The following is a 15,860-nucleotide window of genomic DNA, read 5'->3' on the forward strand; positions in this document are numbered from 1 at the left end:
ATGGGCCAAAGCTTCTTTGTTTCCAGGTTTCCCACCCTCTCTCCCCTTTTGCTTTTGTCATTGTTTCTGTTTTGGATTTGGCTTTTGTGTGGCGGGAAAGAATGGCAGGTCACCAGTCCGGGTGCAATTATTTAGTTGAGTTGCGCTCCCTTCGTTGACTGGTAGTTGGCTGTACCAACCTAATGGGGGGCAGTATCATCACCCAAATGGGTGGGTAGTCAAGGTAGAAGGTGAGTGATACCTTTTTGTTGCTTATAGGGGTTTCTATAGCTATGGTCGTGCACCCTGGGCGAGATACGCCTGCTGTGCCTGTTGTTATTGTTTGTGTGTGGGCATTGCAGATTTGGCTGATTTCTGGCCGTCCTTTCTTTGCCACCATACATCCTTAAATAAATAATAAATAACAATGAATAAATAATTATCGCTCCAATAAATCGCCATTAACTTATCTGCCAAATCTACGTCTCAGTGTCTTTATTTACTTTAGTTTAAGGGTAATTGGTTTGCACGCATGACACACCTCATCCGATAGAAGGTTACAGCAGCCTTCATTGATTTCTGCGGTCCAAAAAAAAGGGGGATTGCTCAAGGGGGGGGGGGGGGGGGGGGCGGCAGCAGTTATCTCCGATCCCCTGTAGAGATAGATATATTCAGGGGGACACTGATTACTTGCGGCTGTTTCGTATTACGGGAGCATTCGGGGGAGACCTGGTTTATGGGCAAAAATGTTTCCATTTACCTGACACGAAAAATAGATTTTGCACAATCTGGTGTATATTCCTGCATAAAATGATTTCTTCCATATTAAAAGTACTTGGAGTAACCATAAAACAGCATTTGCCAACTGTACATACGGTACCAATATGTTTACTGCATTTATCTTTCTGAATGTGCAACGCCAATAGGAGAGACTGGGTTATTGAGTCATACATAGAGCTGCTGAGCGCATACATATTATACTTAGCATACAGAACACCTTCTAGTTACATATACGGGTGCTTGTATACATACACATAGGTGCTGCTAACACAAGCTGCCAGTGCTAACCACCCACACATACTGGGAACACTCCCCCAACACCTACACACACAGGCATTCCAACAGACAGCCATACACATATATAACACTTCTCCCTGCAATCACCGCCTGGCTCCCTCAGCTTCACATTTTACTCCTCTTTGTCCTTCTGTCACAGAAAGCTGTAATCCTTTTCCTGCCATACTGGTACAGAGTGCTTTCTGTATTCCCTGTATCACCCTCCCTTTTGTCTTTCCCTTGCACCCCTCTCTGTTCCCCGCCCACGCTCCACGTGCTGCCTTCCCTTCTCATTTTCATATGCTCTGCAACCTGTGCTCTGCAATGGGGGAAATACTTATATGCTGGGAAGATACAGCTTCTGGGAGGCAGGGAGTTGTGCAACTACGTTACAGGAAAAACCTACTGAAATTTGTAATTATACCACATGGGCAAGCCCTCACAATATAGAGGGATCGCAGGGGTTAATATTATCGACATTCACTAGACCAGACGTTCTCAAACTCTGTTCTCAGGACTCCAAACAGTGCATGTTTTCCAGGTCACCCAGCAGGTGCACAGGTGTATTCATTACTCACTGACACATTTTAATAGAGCCACAGGTGGAGCTAATTATTTCACTTGTGATTCTGTGAGATCTGGAAAACATGCACTGTTTGGGGTCCTGAGGACCAATTTAGAGATTCTATGCACTAGACCAGAGGTTCTCAAACTCAGTCCTCAGGACCCCAAACAGTGCATGTTTTACAGGTCTCCTCACAGAATTGCAACTGAAATAATTAGCTCCACCTGCAGATATTTTAAAATGTGTCAGTGAGTAATGAATACACCTGTGCACCTGCTGGGTGACCTGCAAAACGTGAACTGTGTGGGGTTTGAGACCCACTGCACTAGACCAGTGGTTCTCAAACTCGGTCCTCAGGACTCCACACAGGTCACATTTTCCAAGTCACCCAGCAGGTGCACAGGTGTATTCATTACTCACTGACACATTTTAAAAGATTCACAGGTGGAGATAATTATTTCACTTGCGATTCTGTGAGGAGACCTGGAAAAACATGCACTGTTTGGAGGCCTGAGGACCGAGTTTGAGAACCTGTGCACTAGACCAGTATGTACCAAATCCAGTCATCAGGATATTCCTAACAGTGCAGGTTTCCCAAGTCTCCCCACTGCATGGCCAGTGAAATAATTAGCACCACCTGTGGAACTTTTACAAAGCCTCAGTCATTACGAATAAGTCTATGCTCCAGCAAGGATATATGGAAAACATGATCTGTAAGGGCGCACTGTGGACTGGATTTGGAAAACATTCGACCGGTGAATCTCACCATTAACCTTGCACTTTTAAAGCACATATTTAAATATACATAAAGGGACATGATGAAATGAAGATCAATAATATAAATGTTTTTCAATTAAATACATGGTCAGAACAATTTAGAATTTTAGTCATACACAGTTCACGCAGGTGCACTAAAACTGGCAAGTCAGACTCTGCAGTGCTAAGTGTCACTGCTCTGAAAGGAGCAGTGAAAACATTCTGGGAGACAGCTGATTTTCGGATCAGCTGTCTCCATGCCGGTGCTATGATGAACTGATCCGGCGCTCACCTCGAGTTAGAATGTTAAATAACATGGTCGGCCCAAACCTCTTTTATTAACATAATGAATAGACCCCTTTAACCCATACCCATCCACACATACAGATACATATGTCATGATACATTACGTATTGAGGTATGAGGATGGGAAGCTTGAACCTTGGCCTCAGGAGGCACTCTGGTGATATCATTGGTGCTGCCATAGCTCTGGGCTGATTTTGCACCTCAGATGGCTCCAACATTTTTTACACTCTCGTCTTCCAAATGATTCACTGTGAACAGCTGTCCGCAGTTAAGATATTAACCCTGTAGCTGCCACTCAAGGTAGATTGGTTGCCAAAGTGGGGGAAGGTCTTTGCTATAAATTCTATAGACCCTTATAGGTCTTTTTAACCGACAACATTTTTCCTTGATAAGTTTCATATGTCATCAATGGGCTTTTTTAAAGCACTATTTTTTGGGCACAATGTAGCAAAGAAATGTAACAGCGGCTCTGGCAAAGGCTTGTGCTGGTGATGAGTCAGCTATGACATTAGTACCAGGACCTAACGCTATTATCTATCTACAGTATTTATCTATCTATCTATCTATCTATCTATCTATCTATCTATCATCCAGTAGTGGCTTTGGGTGTTCCTTAAAATCATTGATACAAAAAAAACCTCAGATGTTCTTCAATTTCATATCACTACAGTAAGTAAAAAGCACAGTGAGGCCTTGTCAAATTTTATAGCTGAGGTAGGATCTGTGATGGACAACTGTGCTTAAATCCAAGTGGTTCAAAACCTGCTCTCAGCTGCACATGACTTTCAAGTAGAATTCTTTGGAATATTTCCGACCTTTCATGCAGACAGATTTTGCTCACATCAGAGCAGAACATACATTATCAGTTGTCAAAAAAATGCTGGACAGCCGACAGCACCAGAAGTCCCTTTGCAGCAGCAACATTTTCAGTACACCCTTCAGTCTGTCTGTAGGTCAATGTTTATATATGCCTGTAATGTACAAAGCATCTTTTATGTATAAGGCAGCCCCAGTGGTCCTGCATATTGTACAATAAAGGACAGTCTTTTTCCAGTGATGAAGTTTCTTTTAGATATCACTGTGACTGTATCCCCTACTGTTACATTAATGGTAATACTACCATAATAATCAAATAATAATAATAATAATAAAATATGACTCTAACATCCAAGAACTGGAACCTAATGTAAGAAGGGCTGCCTACCCTCCCGATTCGGCCGGGAGCCTCCCGATAAACGGGTGCAGCTCCTGGGCTCCCGGAGAGGCAGGCAAGGCTCCCGACTGCCGCCGATCCCCCCCGGAAACCCCGCAAATACCTGTTAAACCCCCGCAGCTGGGGGAGGGCGGCATTGTTTAGTGGAGCGAGGACTAAATGACGCGATCACGTGGCCCTGCCCCGTCACGCCTACAAATTACATCTGCCCGTCCGGCCATGCCCCCTTTTGCCGGACACGCCCCCTGCCCTGTCGACAAGTATGGTGTAGTCCTGTGGCTTACTTTGCTTTGCACCCTCTCACCTTACGCCGTTGGGTAACAGACAGTCCTGGTATGCAGACTGGACACAAACATGAAGGAGGAGATTTAGGAGGAAGGAAGGGAGGTGAGAGCTATCTGTCCTCAAGCCAACCGACACGCCCTTCCATACCAAGAACCGCTGCCAACGAAAAGAGGAATTTGGGTTGAAGTGAAGATTATCACTGGCACTTTTGGCCTTAGATCCCAAGTTTCGCCTATGGGTTCTCATGCACCAGGTGAAGACTCGACCATGCACCGGAGTGCAAGCCCCAGTGTCCGCCCAGAAGGTAAGTAGACAGAAAAGAGACAGACAGATAGACGCAGAGGTTCCCACCAGTGGCACTCTTGAACTTTGTCCCGCTCTATACCTCACAGGTCCCTGTAGGGAGACAACAATAACACTGTGCAGGACCCTATCCTAACCTAACAGTGTGTCACACTAATACACTTACCTACATCTACACTTATAATGGCCCTAACTCACTGGCCTGGTAAACTATATGTTTAGTGTGACACAACCTATGAAGTAGAACAATTAATAACAGTGCTAAATAAATTTACCCTGCATGGCACAACAATACAATAAACACAGCAAGGACACTTATACAGATCAAAAGCAACCACGGATAATAAACCTAAGTACTGTCCCTTTAAATCCTTCTTAACTGGCCAGCTCCACTCCTAGCTGGTGGGAAAACAAGATATTTAAGTCGGAGCCTGACAGCCCTCCACGTGAGGGGGTAATGGTTTTGGATACTTGTGTAGCCAGAAGAAGGGTGCCACGTGGCTCTGTCACACCTCAACTACAGAGCTCCACGCATTTTTCCTTTTGTTAACTGAGTTTCATACCTAGGCTCACCAGAGGGGCGCTATGCAATCTTACTACTTATTAGCACATATCACGTTCCCGCCTGATTGGGGTCTTTTATAACATAACCTGGACCTAATGCCCAGGTTACTGCTAGTGCCTGCCTAACTGACTATACAGTGACCTGGCCCTCGTGCCCAGGGTCACTTTGTGAATGGCTCAGTGCCCTTGGACTAACTGCCCTGGTTGTTTAGGGAGGGGTTAATGACAGGAAGACCCCATAGAGGTAGGAGAGGCTGCAGTGGAGATCTTCATCAGCTATTTTGCTTCCTCCGCTAGCTCTCTCGTCCTCAGTTTCTTTCTTTGCCTGCTGGACCTTTCTGACTCCCCCCCCCCTTCTGTCCAGGCCAGAGGCCACCGCTTCTTTGCTTCATCAAGCCAGCGCTGAGCATCTTCCTTCTTGAGTCCAGCATCTCCTGGCCTCTTCCGGTGGAGCTCTTCACGAGACGTCCATTTCCTCCACCCGCCACTGCCAAACTCTTCCACCCAGTGTTACCTAGCATCACATCAGACACCTGGGGTGGGGCCAACCATGACCTGCTGGGGACACACCTCACCACACCGCAGGACTTCCAGCGCTGGGATCACACACTTGATGCTGCTACAGCGGAGCAAATCTTCACACTAATTATTTGTAAATGGCTATTTAAATAGTTTCCCTGTTTATTTTATTACTGTTTATTTTTATGGCGCCAACCTATTAAGCTGCGGTTTTTGCCATGTTAATGAATACAGTGGCGGATCTACAATTTTGGGGCCCTGAAGCTGGAACTGTTATGGGGGCCCCTTTGCAACCAGCAACAATAGGGGCAACATCCAACAAGGCTCAAAGGGCCTTGCTGCCCTTGCAAGAACCTTGAGGCCAAAACGGTGGAGATGAAGAAACCCCCCAGATATTGAGAGACTGTAGATAGATGCAGAAACCCCCCAGAGAGTGAGACACTGTAAATAGATAGCTAGATAGATAGATGTAGAAACCCCCCAGAGATTGAGACACTGTAGATAGATAGATAGATAGATAGATGTAGAAACCCCCAGAGATTGAGACACTGTAAATAGTTAAATAGATGGAGAGATAGATGTAGAAATCCCCCAGAGAGTGAGAGACTGTAAATAGATAGATAGATATAGAAACCCCCCAGAGATTGAGACACTGTAGATAGATAGTTAGATAGATAGATATATGTAGAAACCCCCCAGAAATTTAGGCACTGTAGATAGATAGATAGACAGATAGATAGATAGATGTAAAAAAAACCCAGAGATTGAGACACTGTAGATCGATAGATAGATAGATAGATACATAGATACATAGATAGATACATAGATAGATGTAGATATCCCCCAAAGAGTGACACACTGTAGATAGATAGATAGATAGATAGATGTGGAAATCCCCCAAAGAGTGACACACTGTAGGTAGATAGATGTAGAAACTTCCCAGAGAATGAGAGACTGTAGCTAGACAGATAGATACATGTAGAAACCCCCCAGAGTGAGACACTGTAATAGTTAAATAGATAGAAAGATAGATGTAGAAATCCCCCAGAGAGTGAAAGACTAGATAGATTGATGTAGAAACCCCCCAGAGAGAGAGAGAGAGAGAGACTGTAGATAGATAGATAGATAGATATAGAAACCCACCAGAGAGTGAGACACTGTAGAGAGATAGATGTATAAACCGCCCAGAGAGTGAGAGACTATAGATAGATAGATTGATGTAGAAACCCCCCAAAGAGAGTGAGAGAGAGACTGTAGATAGATATAGAAACCCAACAGAGAGTGAGACACTGTAGAGAGATAGATGTATAAACCGCCCAGAGAGTGAGAGACTATAGATAGATAGATTGATGTAGAAACCCCCCAAAGAGAGTGAGAGAGAGACTGTAGATAGATATAGAAACCCAACAGAGAGTGAGACACTGTAGAGAGATAGATATATGTATAAACCCCCCAGAGAGTTAAAGACTGTAAGCATATAGATAGATCTAGAAACCCCCAGAGAATGAGAGACTGTAGATAGATAGATTTATGTAGAAACCCCCAGAGAAAGAGTGAGATAGAGACTGTAGATAGATATAGAAACCCACCAGAGAGTGAGAAACTGTAGAGAGATAGATAGATGTAGAAACCCCCAAAGAGTGAGAGACTGTAAGTAGATAGATTGATCTAGAAACCCAACAGAGAATGAGATACTGTAGATAGATAGATAAATAGATGTAGAAACCCCCCAGAGAGTGAGACAAAGTAGATAGATAAATGTAGAAACCCCCCAGAGAGAGACTGTAGATAGGTCATATACAAAACCATAGCTTACTCACTTCCTCGGTAGGATCCCAGCTATTGATCCTCCAGACTCTGAGCTGCATGCCATCCCTCAGTTAGCTCAGTTTCCAGTTTGTGGTCAGCACTGCAGGGCCGACTTCTGGCAGATGGGACAGCACATATGGATATGTGAGCATCTAGTGGCACCTGGCAGTACTGCACTCAACAGTGACACTGACAGCAGCTCTCTATTCTGCACCCCACCGGCTCATTAGTGCCATCCTCTGGTCGGAGCTGCAAATAGAGTGACTGATGGCCAGTACTGATCAGGGGGGGGTTTCTGGGTACTCAGAAATCCCCTTTACATGCACTACTGTAGAGCATATTCTATGGTCAATATTAAGTACTTCAACCCATTGACATGATTCTATCACTAAAATAACCTCCCTCGTACGCATGCGCACTTGACAAACATTGAGGCGGCTGTGCGGTCGTAGACCGTACGGCCGCCTCTGAATGAAGGCCATTGTCCTCTCCATCCACATGCCACACTGTGCTCCCCATCCACATCCCACACTTTGCTACCCATCCACATCCCACACTGTCCTCCTCAACATCCCACACTGCTCCCCATCCACATCCCACACTGTGCTTGCCATCCACATCCCACACTGTGCTCTCCCTCCACATCCCACACTGTGCTCCCCTCCACATCCCACACTGTGCTCTCCCTCCACATCCCACACTGTGCTCTCCATTCACATGCCACACTGTGCTCCCCCTCCACATCCCGCACTGTGCTCCCCATCCACATCCCACACTGTGCTCCCCATCCTCATTCCACACTGTGCTCCCCATCCACATCCCACACTGTGCTCCCCATCCACTTCCCACACTGTGCTCCCCATCCTCATTCCACACTGTGCTCACCATCCACATCCCATAATGTGCTTCCCCTCCACATCACACATTGTCCACTCCATCCACATGCCACACTGTGCACCCCATCTACATCTCATACTGTGCTCCCCATCCACATCCCACACTGTGCTCCCCCTCCACATCCCACACTGTGCTCCACATCCCACATTCTGCTCCTCCTCCACATCCCACACTCTGCTTCCCCTCCACATCCCACACTGTGCTCCACATCCCAGACTGACTGTACTCCTTTCAGTGTGCTCCCCATATACATTGTACTTACTGCTCCCCTTCTCCTATACACATGCCTCACTGACACTGTGCTGCTCTGCCCCTCCTCCTAATCCCACAGCTCAAAGTAACCCCACCGCTACGGATGGCTGCGCCCCCACCAACCTTGTGGTGCACTTACCTTAGCTGGAAAGGTAAAGTTGTTCCGTGTGCTGCTGGCTGCTGTTAGGGTGGTACTGAAGTGGTTAGTCACTGGGATGGGGGCAGAGCTGAGCACTGAGGTGGGGGCCAGTGAGCCGAGCAGTCTGAAGCAGACAGTTCAATTTATTTAAGACTCCTGATATCACTGGCTGAGATCCGTGGAGTCATCATTGAGCAGCTCCGCCCCCAGCTCAGTGCTCAGCCTTCCAGGTCCCTGCAGCAGTCAGATTGTATGAAAAAGCTTTTTTAACGAATTTATGTGATTCTTTAGATTTTTGGCTTATGAACACGAAAATGACTCCTGATTTTTCATATCACATCACATTTTTCTGCAAAAAGCATGTATTTATGAATTAGTCATTTTTTTCATATTCTTTAAAGTAATACATGTATTCTGCCTACATTTATTATAAAACATTGTCTTAAATGATTTCAGTCGGTAGTATAGAACGTTGCAATTCAGTTTTCGTCATAAAACTTCCCCCGCCCAGTGCCAGATTAAGGTCCACATGTTTTGGAACTGATTGGATATGCAAGACACAACTGGTTAATATGTGGAGATATTAAAATTTTATGCATGGTATTTGGCCAGCAACAAGGTTACACTAAATTCCCATGTTTTCTCTGTGAATGGGATAGCAGAGCTAAAAATTTACATTGGCAAAAAAACAATTGGCCAGCTCGAAAAAGTTTAGAAATTGGAAAAACTAATGTCATCAAATCCAGTTTAGTAGATCCAAATAAAGTTTTACTTCTACCTCTACATATAAAATTAGGACTGATGAAACAATTTGTACAGTAAAAGCACTGCCTAAAGATGGAGAAACTTTCAAATATCTTTGCACCAAATTCCTTAACCTATCTGATGCTAAACTGAAGGAAGGCATTTTTACAGGCCCTGACATTAGAAAGTTAATAAAAGATGAACATTTTGGGTAATGAATATTGTGGAACTTTCGGTGTGGAATTCATTCAAACAAGTGATTTCAAAATTTGTAGGCAATGTCAAGGATCCAAACTACAAAGAAATTGTCAGGAAAATGCTTAATAGTTACAGAAACCTTGGCTGCAATATGAGTTTAAAGGTAAATTTTTTGAATTCCCATATTGAGCATTTCACGAATAATCTCGGAGACTACATTGAAGAACACGGTGAATGGTTCCACCAAGACGTTAAAGATGTAGGAAGAAGATACCAGGGTCATTGGGACGTCAGCATGATGGTTGACTACTGCTGGATGATACACAGACGACACAGAAAAAGCTTATAAGCGAAAAGTGACAAAATTAAGTTTGAAGGCAAAAAAAACAAGATATTAACAATTTTTTCAATAATTATGGTTTTCTTTATATTATTGTTTGATTTTCTTGTTATTTTCTTATGTACAGTAATTAAGACAAAAACACAGTGATATCATCTACACTTCTTCATATTTCACAATACATATGTCAAAAACAATTAAACTTTTTCCTTGATCTTAAAATCATGTAACCCCCAAATAGGTACTGTAAATGTGATGTGGTCATTTTTTTAAATATACTATTTCTTGATGTACACAGGAGTATAATTAAGAATATAAAAGTATTATTAAAAAAAGATTTCAATACCTTAAATTTCGCAGACCTGTGTTATCAGTAAGATACTGTAGATGCAGGGACCGACAGTTTCAGGGTATGCAGCGTGCGGCTGCAGGAAACTAGTGGCCACCCAGGGCTTAAATAGTAGGCAGATGGCACCCTGCCCCTGGCCCAGCCCACCATATATATCTGTGATAATAGTAATCTCCCTCCTCGCCCCTGTATGCTGCATGCGACGATGCAATGTCTCTGGGGGGGGGTCTCTGCAGCACCGGCCCCCTACAACCTCGAGACCCACATTGTGTATGTGGAGATGTGCAAGAATAAGTCTCTTTCTCACTTTCCAACATCATAAAAAGGGAGAGAAAAAAACATTGGACCTTCGTTATCAATTGGCAAAATAATCAACCATCATTAGCAAACCATCGATGGTCAATGACCAACCCTGATTCATCCTAATCTTTCACTATTTCTTCAATGGCTACTCTATTACAACTTCTAAATCTTAGGAAATGGCTCTCTGGACAGGGGGACATTCAGTAGTGAGGATTTTAAGGATAGGGATGAAGGTCCTGTTTCCGAGATTTACGCAATGCCGATATTTATGCAGATCGAGAGATTGTTAGCTAATGAGCATGTGTGCATGCCGGACTGCACACAGGCAGCGATTGTATAGCAATCAGGCTCACTCAGAGGATTTACTCGTAGAGTGAGTGACAGGTAGTCAGCGTTTGAGGTTAGAGAAACACAGGCGTGTCTGACCGTTTCAATGCCGTTTATTCAGGGTTGCCTACCTTTAACATTCTCTTCCCGGGAGAAGCCCGGGTAAGAGATGCAGCAGGGGGCCGACGGGGGCGGGGCTTGACGATTCGCGTCATTAAGCCCCACCCCCTCACGGTAAAATTGCCGCGATTGGGCACAATATACATAGGGGGCGAGGCCAAATGCTGTGATTCATGCAGAATCACAGCTTAAGCCCCGCCACCTTCACGGAGACCCGCGATTGCCGCGGGTATTCTCCTAATTCTGCCCACTTCACTAGGAAGTGGGCAGAATGCGGGAGAAATGCCTACCTTTCCGGGGGTGCGGGGGGTTACCCGAAAAATCGGGAGCCTCCTGCGAAAACCGGGAGGGTAAGCATGTATGCGTTTATTTTGAGCATAACTCTCTGCGTGTCATGAGAGCCTCAGGGTGGGTTGCACTAAGCATTGTATGTGGTACTTCCCCCCCTGACTTCGGTATATACCGCTTTTCATTACCGCGGTATGTACAGTACCAAGAATATCGCAAAGGACAGCTCTCCCAATAAGAGCTGCCCTTTGCGATGGCCCAGGACAGATTGACTTCCGGGTTTAACACCCAGAAGTCACTCTGGCATGCGCAGAACGCCGCGAGCCGCGGGGGTTGATGACAGGGCTCCGATCGGATCCTTCCCAGCCTGGAGCGTCCCGATAAGAAGCCCATGAGGACGAAGCACCAGAATACATTGCTTTCCGGTGCTTAGTACATTTGTGCAATGTGGATAAAAAAACGAAAAACTGCATTTTTCGGGGGTTTTACCGCATTTTCGTTATTACATCCCGCCCTCAGTGTTTAAAGCAGGTCAGACTTGACATACAAGCTGTGTGACTGCCCGATGTGAGTCGATGTTACCAATGTTTAATCTGTAGCACGTCGAAGTAGGAATCTACCATTACGGTACGATGGAGGGAAAGGGGTATGTGTTGGATTTGCATAATAAAGGCTATTTTTTTCTTTGCACAATTTCCATTGATTTTAAGGTCATGGAAGAATCACTGAAGAGCGACTCTCGAAGAACAAGGGGCCTAATTCAGAGCCGCTCGTAAGCGGCCGCTCGTTCGTTCCGAGCGATGTTTGCCCAACTGCGCATGCGTACGGATCGTAATACGCATGCGCAAACCAGTCAGTGCGGCCGAAAATCTTTTGTTCGCTAAATAGCGAATGCCTGCTATTTTGAGTGACAGGAGGAGGCGTATGTGGGTGGTAACAGGGGAAGGTGCTTGAAAACGGGGAGTGGAGATCCGAACGCAGGCGTGCTTAAAGGTCAAAATGGGCGTTTAATGGGTGTGCATAATTAATACAGCAGAGTCATTGACCACGTCACTGGGTTATTTTATAGTCAGAACTGCTCGCAAGATTGCGGTAGGAAAAACCAACCACAAGAATAGCGAGCAGTTCATACACTGGTTGATGTACTCGATTAATCTAATAAATAGCGGACATGACGTAGGAGGCGAGCGGCCAGGGGGCGTAGTTTCCCATAAAACGACCGCAAGTTTTGTTCGCTCGTTCAGACATAGAGGCGTGAACAGACCGCAAAGAGCGAACGGTTCATTTGAATAGCCATCCCTTTTTTCAGAACAAACGACCGCAAATAGCGTCCGGCTCTGAATCAGGCCCAAGGATCATAATTCCCTTTGGCCCACTGTAGTTTTCATGCTGCTTGTATGTGTTCAGCAGTCACTGATAGAAAAAAAACGTGAGTGGTAAATAAGCCATAATTGATCTGTAATTACTCTAAATAAAATTGATGAGTAATTAGCATTGCAATACAGAACCTCAGTGTTCCACTTCCAGCTACAGCTGACACATTATTTCGGTGCTGGCAGAATGGAGTTTATTTTTTTCCCAGTAAACAGCACCCTATCCAATTACAGTTACAGAGCCGAGAGGACCTGCAGTGACAGTCACCTGTAAATGTGGATGCAGGATGGAATGATGATAGGCAATGCTTATCGGGAAGGCCTGGGGGGCTTTGTTAGAGTTCTGGGGCTAAATACTATTTATAGTCCTTATTGCTCACCTCCAGGGGATTATGTACTCCATGGAAACTGCCGTAAGTTGGTGAAACACGCTGCTAATTGTGTACTTAGAAATGTTGCCTTGAGTGCTTGCACTTAATAAGTCTGATGCAAGGAGAAGTACAACACAAATGGATTAATATACTCCTAGGCAGCACAGTTGGCGTAATGGTTAGCATTACTTTCTCACAAACATGAACCACTTGCAGCAGCACTATGGCTGGTACAGTGTGTCCGCCTGAACATGGCCTCTGTGGCGGCGGCTGTGTGTCTGAGAGCAGCAGCCGCTATCGCTGACACGTCTGCCGACACTGCCATAACACGCCCATGTGACAGACTTTTTTTTTGCATTTACTTCAGGCCACCTCCCAGTGCCCAGGAACGCCCATCAATTTGCCGCTAACATGCTGCATAACATGTGCGCGTGGCGTTCTATAAATAGTTCCTACTAAATAATTGTGTTATTATACTGAACTAGTATTTTGGATCCTTCATTCAGATTTAATTTTCCCCTCTGTCTACCCCCACCTTCCAATCTTTGTCGCTCCTCTCCACCCCCAGTGGGGCCAAAAGGGTGGGGGGGGAGTGGGTAGTCTTTACCCGCTCCCGGGCCTGTTGGAGGGGCCTGTACTGCAGGCAGGGAGAGAGGACTGTCTGATGCTGCAGTCAGTCCACTCTCTGCGTGATATGTTGGGGGGGCGATCACTCTCGGTGAGATGGAGGTTATTTGCATAGCCGCTGCATCTTTGGATACAGCAGTGATGTGAAAATATGCTAATGAAGGAGGCATCTGAGGGACAAAAGACGCCCTCTTCCGGCATTTCAGATCCAAGTACTGTGGGCCTGATTCAGCACGGAACACAGTTGCAACTGCGCACGCAGATCGGTCGACGGTGCAGACTGCGAATGCAAATGCACCGCAGTGCACCTGTGCGTGATAGCATTGCGATCGCGAACGCAGAAAGAAAGGTATCGCAGAGTGAGTGACAGGATGTCAGCGTTTGGGTATGGTGACTGGGGAGTGGTCGTGCATCAATTAAACACTGCGACGGCATACGCAGCTTGCAACGAGAATGTTACTCGAAGTTACCGATGTGTATGCAGGACTATTAGGAATGTGAGAAATTTACAGTGGGTGTCTCTATGCTGGCTCTGCGATTGCAAATATTAGCATATTTTGTCAGCAGTCCTGCATGAGTGATCGCAGCCGCCATTGCAATAGTGATCCGTGCTGAATCAGGCCCTGGTCAAAAGATACGGCATAGAATCATCATCGAGACCATGGTCACGGCATCGGTCATCTGAGTAAGCCTAAAGCTGGGTACACACTTAACAATTGTGTACCCAGTAATGTGACCCATGACCCCACCACCGTCGGGCTGACATATACACTGGGTGATGCCAGCCCCTGCCAAATAGCGCTGCATGGGATCTTCAGCCGTATCGCCTGATCTTCCTGCATGTATGTGAGGACCAGTGACGGGCTGGGCCGGGGAGCAGGGTGCCATCTGCCCTCCGAGCCGGTATAATTGGGAAGCACTAGGGCCACCGCTGCGCTCTGTAACCATATACCAGTAACAGCCGCGGAGGTTCCTGTGCCTGCCTCCCGGCTGTCACTGTCAGGCCGACCATTACGCCGGGTACACGATACGGTGAGGAGGGTGCTGCTGTGCCACAGCCCTACAGTCACAGGCAGGCCCAGGCTACAGGGGGGTAGAAAGGGGACACTATCAGGCCCCGACACTTCGAGGGGCCCCGTCCATGTGTCCTCCCATCCCTTACCTCTGCCGCTGGGCTGCTGCTTTAAGCGGCAACATGTTCAAATAAGCCTGGGGCGAGCTGTCCGGCGCAGAGCAGAATAGCCAGGGCCGACGGGTGTAGCAGCCTGGTGCAGCGTGCACCTCATAGCGTCACGATGCTGGAACACAGAGGAGCCGGGGCTGGCTCTGGGCTGACCACCTGGGAAGAAGAACAGCAAACGTAGCCGGACAGAGAGCCGCCTCAGGTAAGTGGGGGCAGGGCTAGAGAATTGCGGGCGGTGGACGTATGCACATGATGGGGGGGATGGAGGTATGCACATGATGGGGGGGAGATGGAGGTATGCACATGATGGGGGGGAGATGGAGGTATGCACATGATGGGGGAATGGAGGTATGCACATGATGGGGGGGAGATGGAGGTATGCACATGATGGGGGGGATATAGAGGTATGCACATGATGGGGGGGATGGAGGTATGCACATGATGGGGGGGATGGAGGTATGCACATGATGGGGGGGAGATGGAGGCATGCACATGATGGGGGGGAGATGGAGGTATGCACATGATGGGGGAATGGAGGTATGCACATGATGGGGGGGAGATGGAGGTATGCACATGATGGGGGGATATGGAGGTATGCACATGATGGGGGGGATGGAGGTATGCACATGATGGGGGTGATGGAGGTATGCACATGATGGGGGAGGAGATGGTGGGGATATGGAGGTATGCACATGATGATGGGGGGATATGGAGGTATGCACATGATGGGGGAGATGAAGGTATGCACAATACGAGGGAGATGGAGGTATGCACATGATGGGGGGGATGGAGGTATGCACATGATGGGGGGGATGGAGGTATGCACATGATGGGGGGGAGATGGAGGTATGCACATGATGGGGGGGAGATGGAGGTATGCACATGATGGGGGGGAGATGGAGGTATGCACATGATGGGGGAATGGAGGTATGCACATGATGGGGAGGAAATGGAGGTATGCACATGATGGGTGGGATATAGAGGTATGCACATG

General features: G+C 46.6%; 1 long non-coding RNA gene across 1 annotated transcript in view; it reads right to left on the minus strand.

Moving 5' to 3' along the window:
• Positions 1-15,011, minus strand: part of LOC148517693 (uncharacterized) — a 77,125-nt gene extending 62,114 nt beyond the window's left edge. Inside the window, exon 1 of the long non-coding RNA XR_015879262.1 lies at positions 14,846-15,011. This is a non-coding gene — a long non-coding RNA (uncharacterized LOC148517693). The remainder of the gene's footprint in view (positions 1-14,845) is intronic.
• Between the last annotated feature and the right edge of the window lie 849 nt (positions 15,012-15,860).

This window comes from Taudactylus pleione, unplaced genomic scaffold, assembly GCF_031769625.1.
Source record: "Taudactylus pleione unplaced genomic scaffold, aTauple2 ptg000212l, whole genome shotgun sequence".
NCBI classification, from domain to species: Eukaryota; Metazoa; Chordata; class Amphibia; order Anura; family Myobatrachidae; genus Taudactylus; species Taudactylus pleione.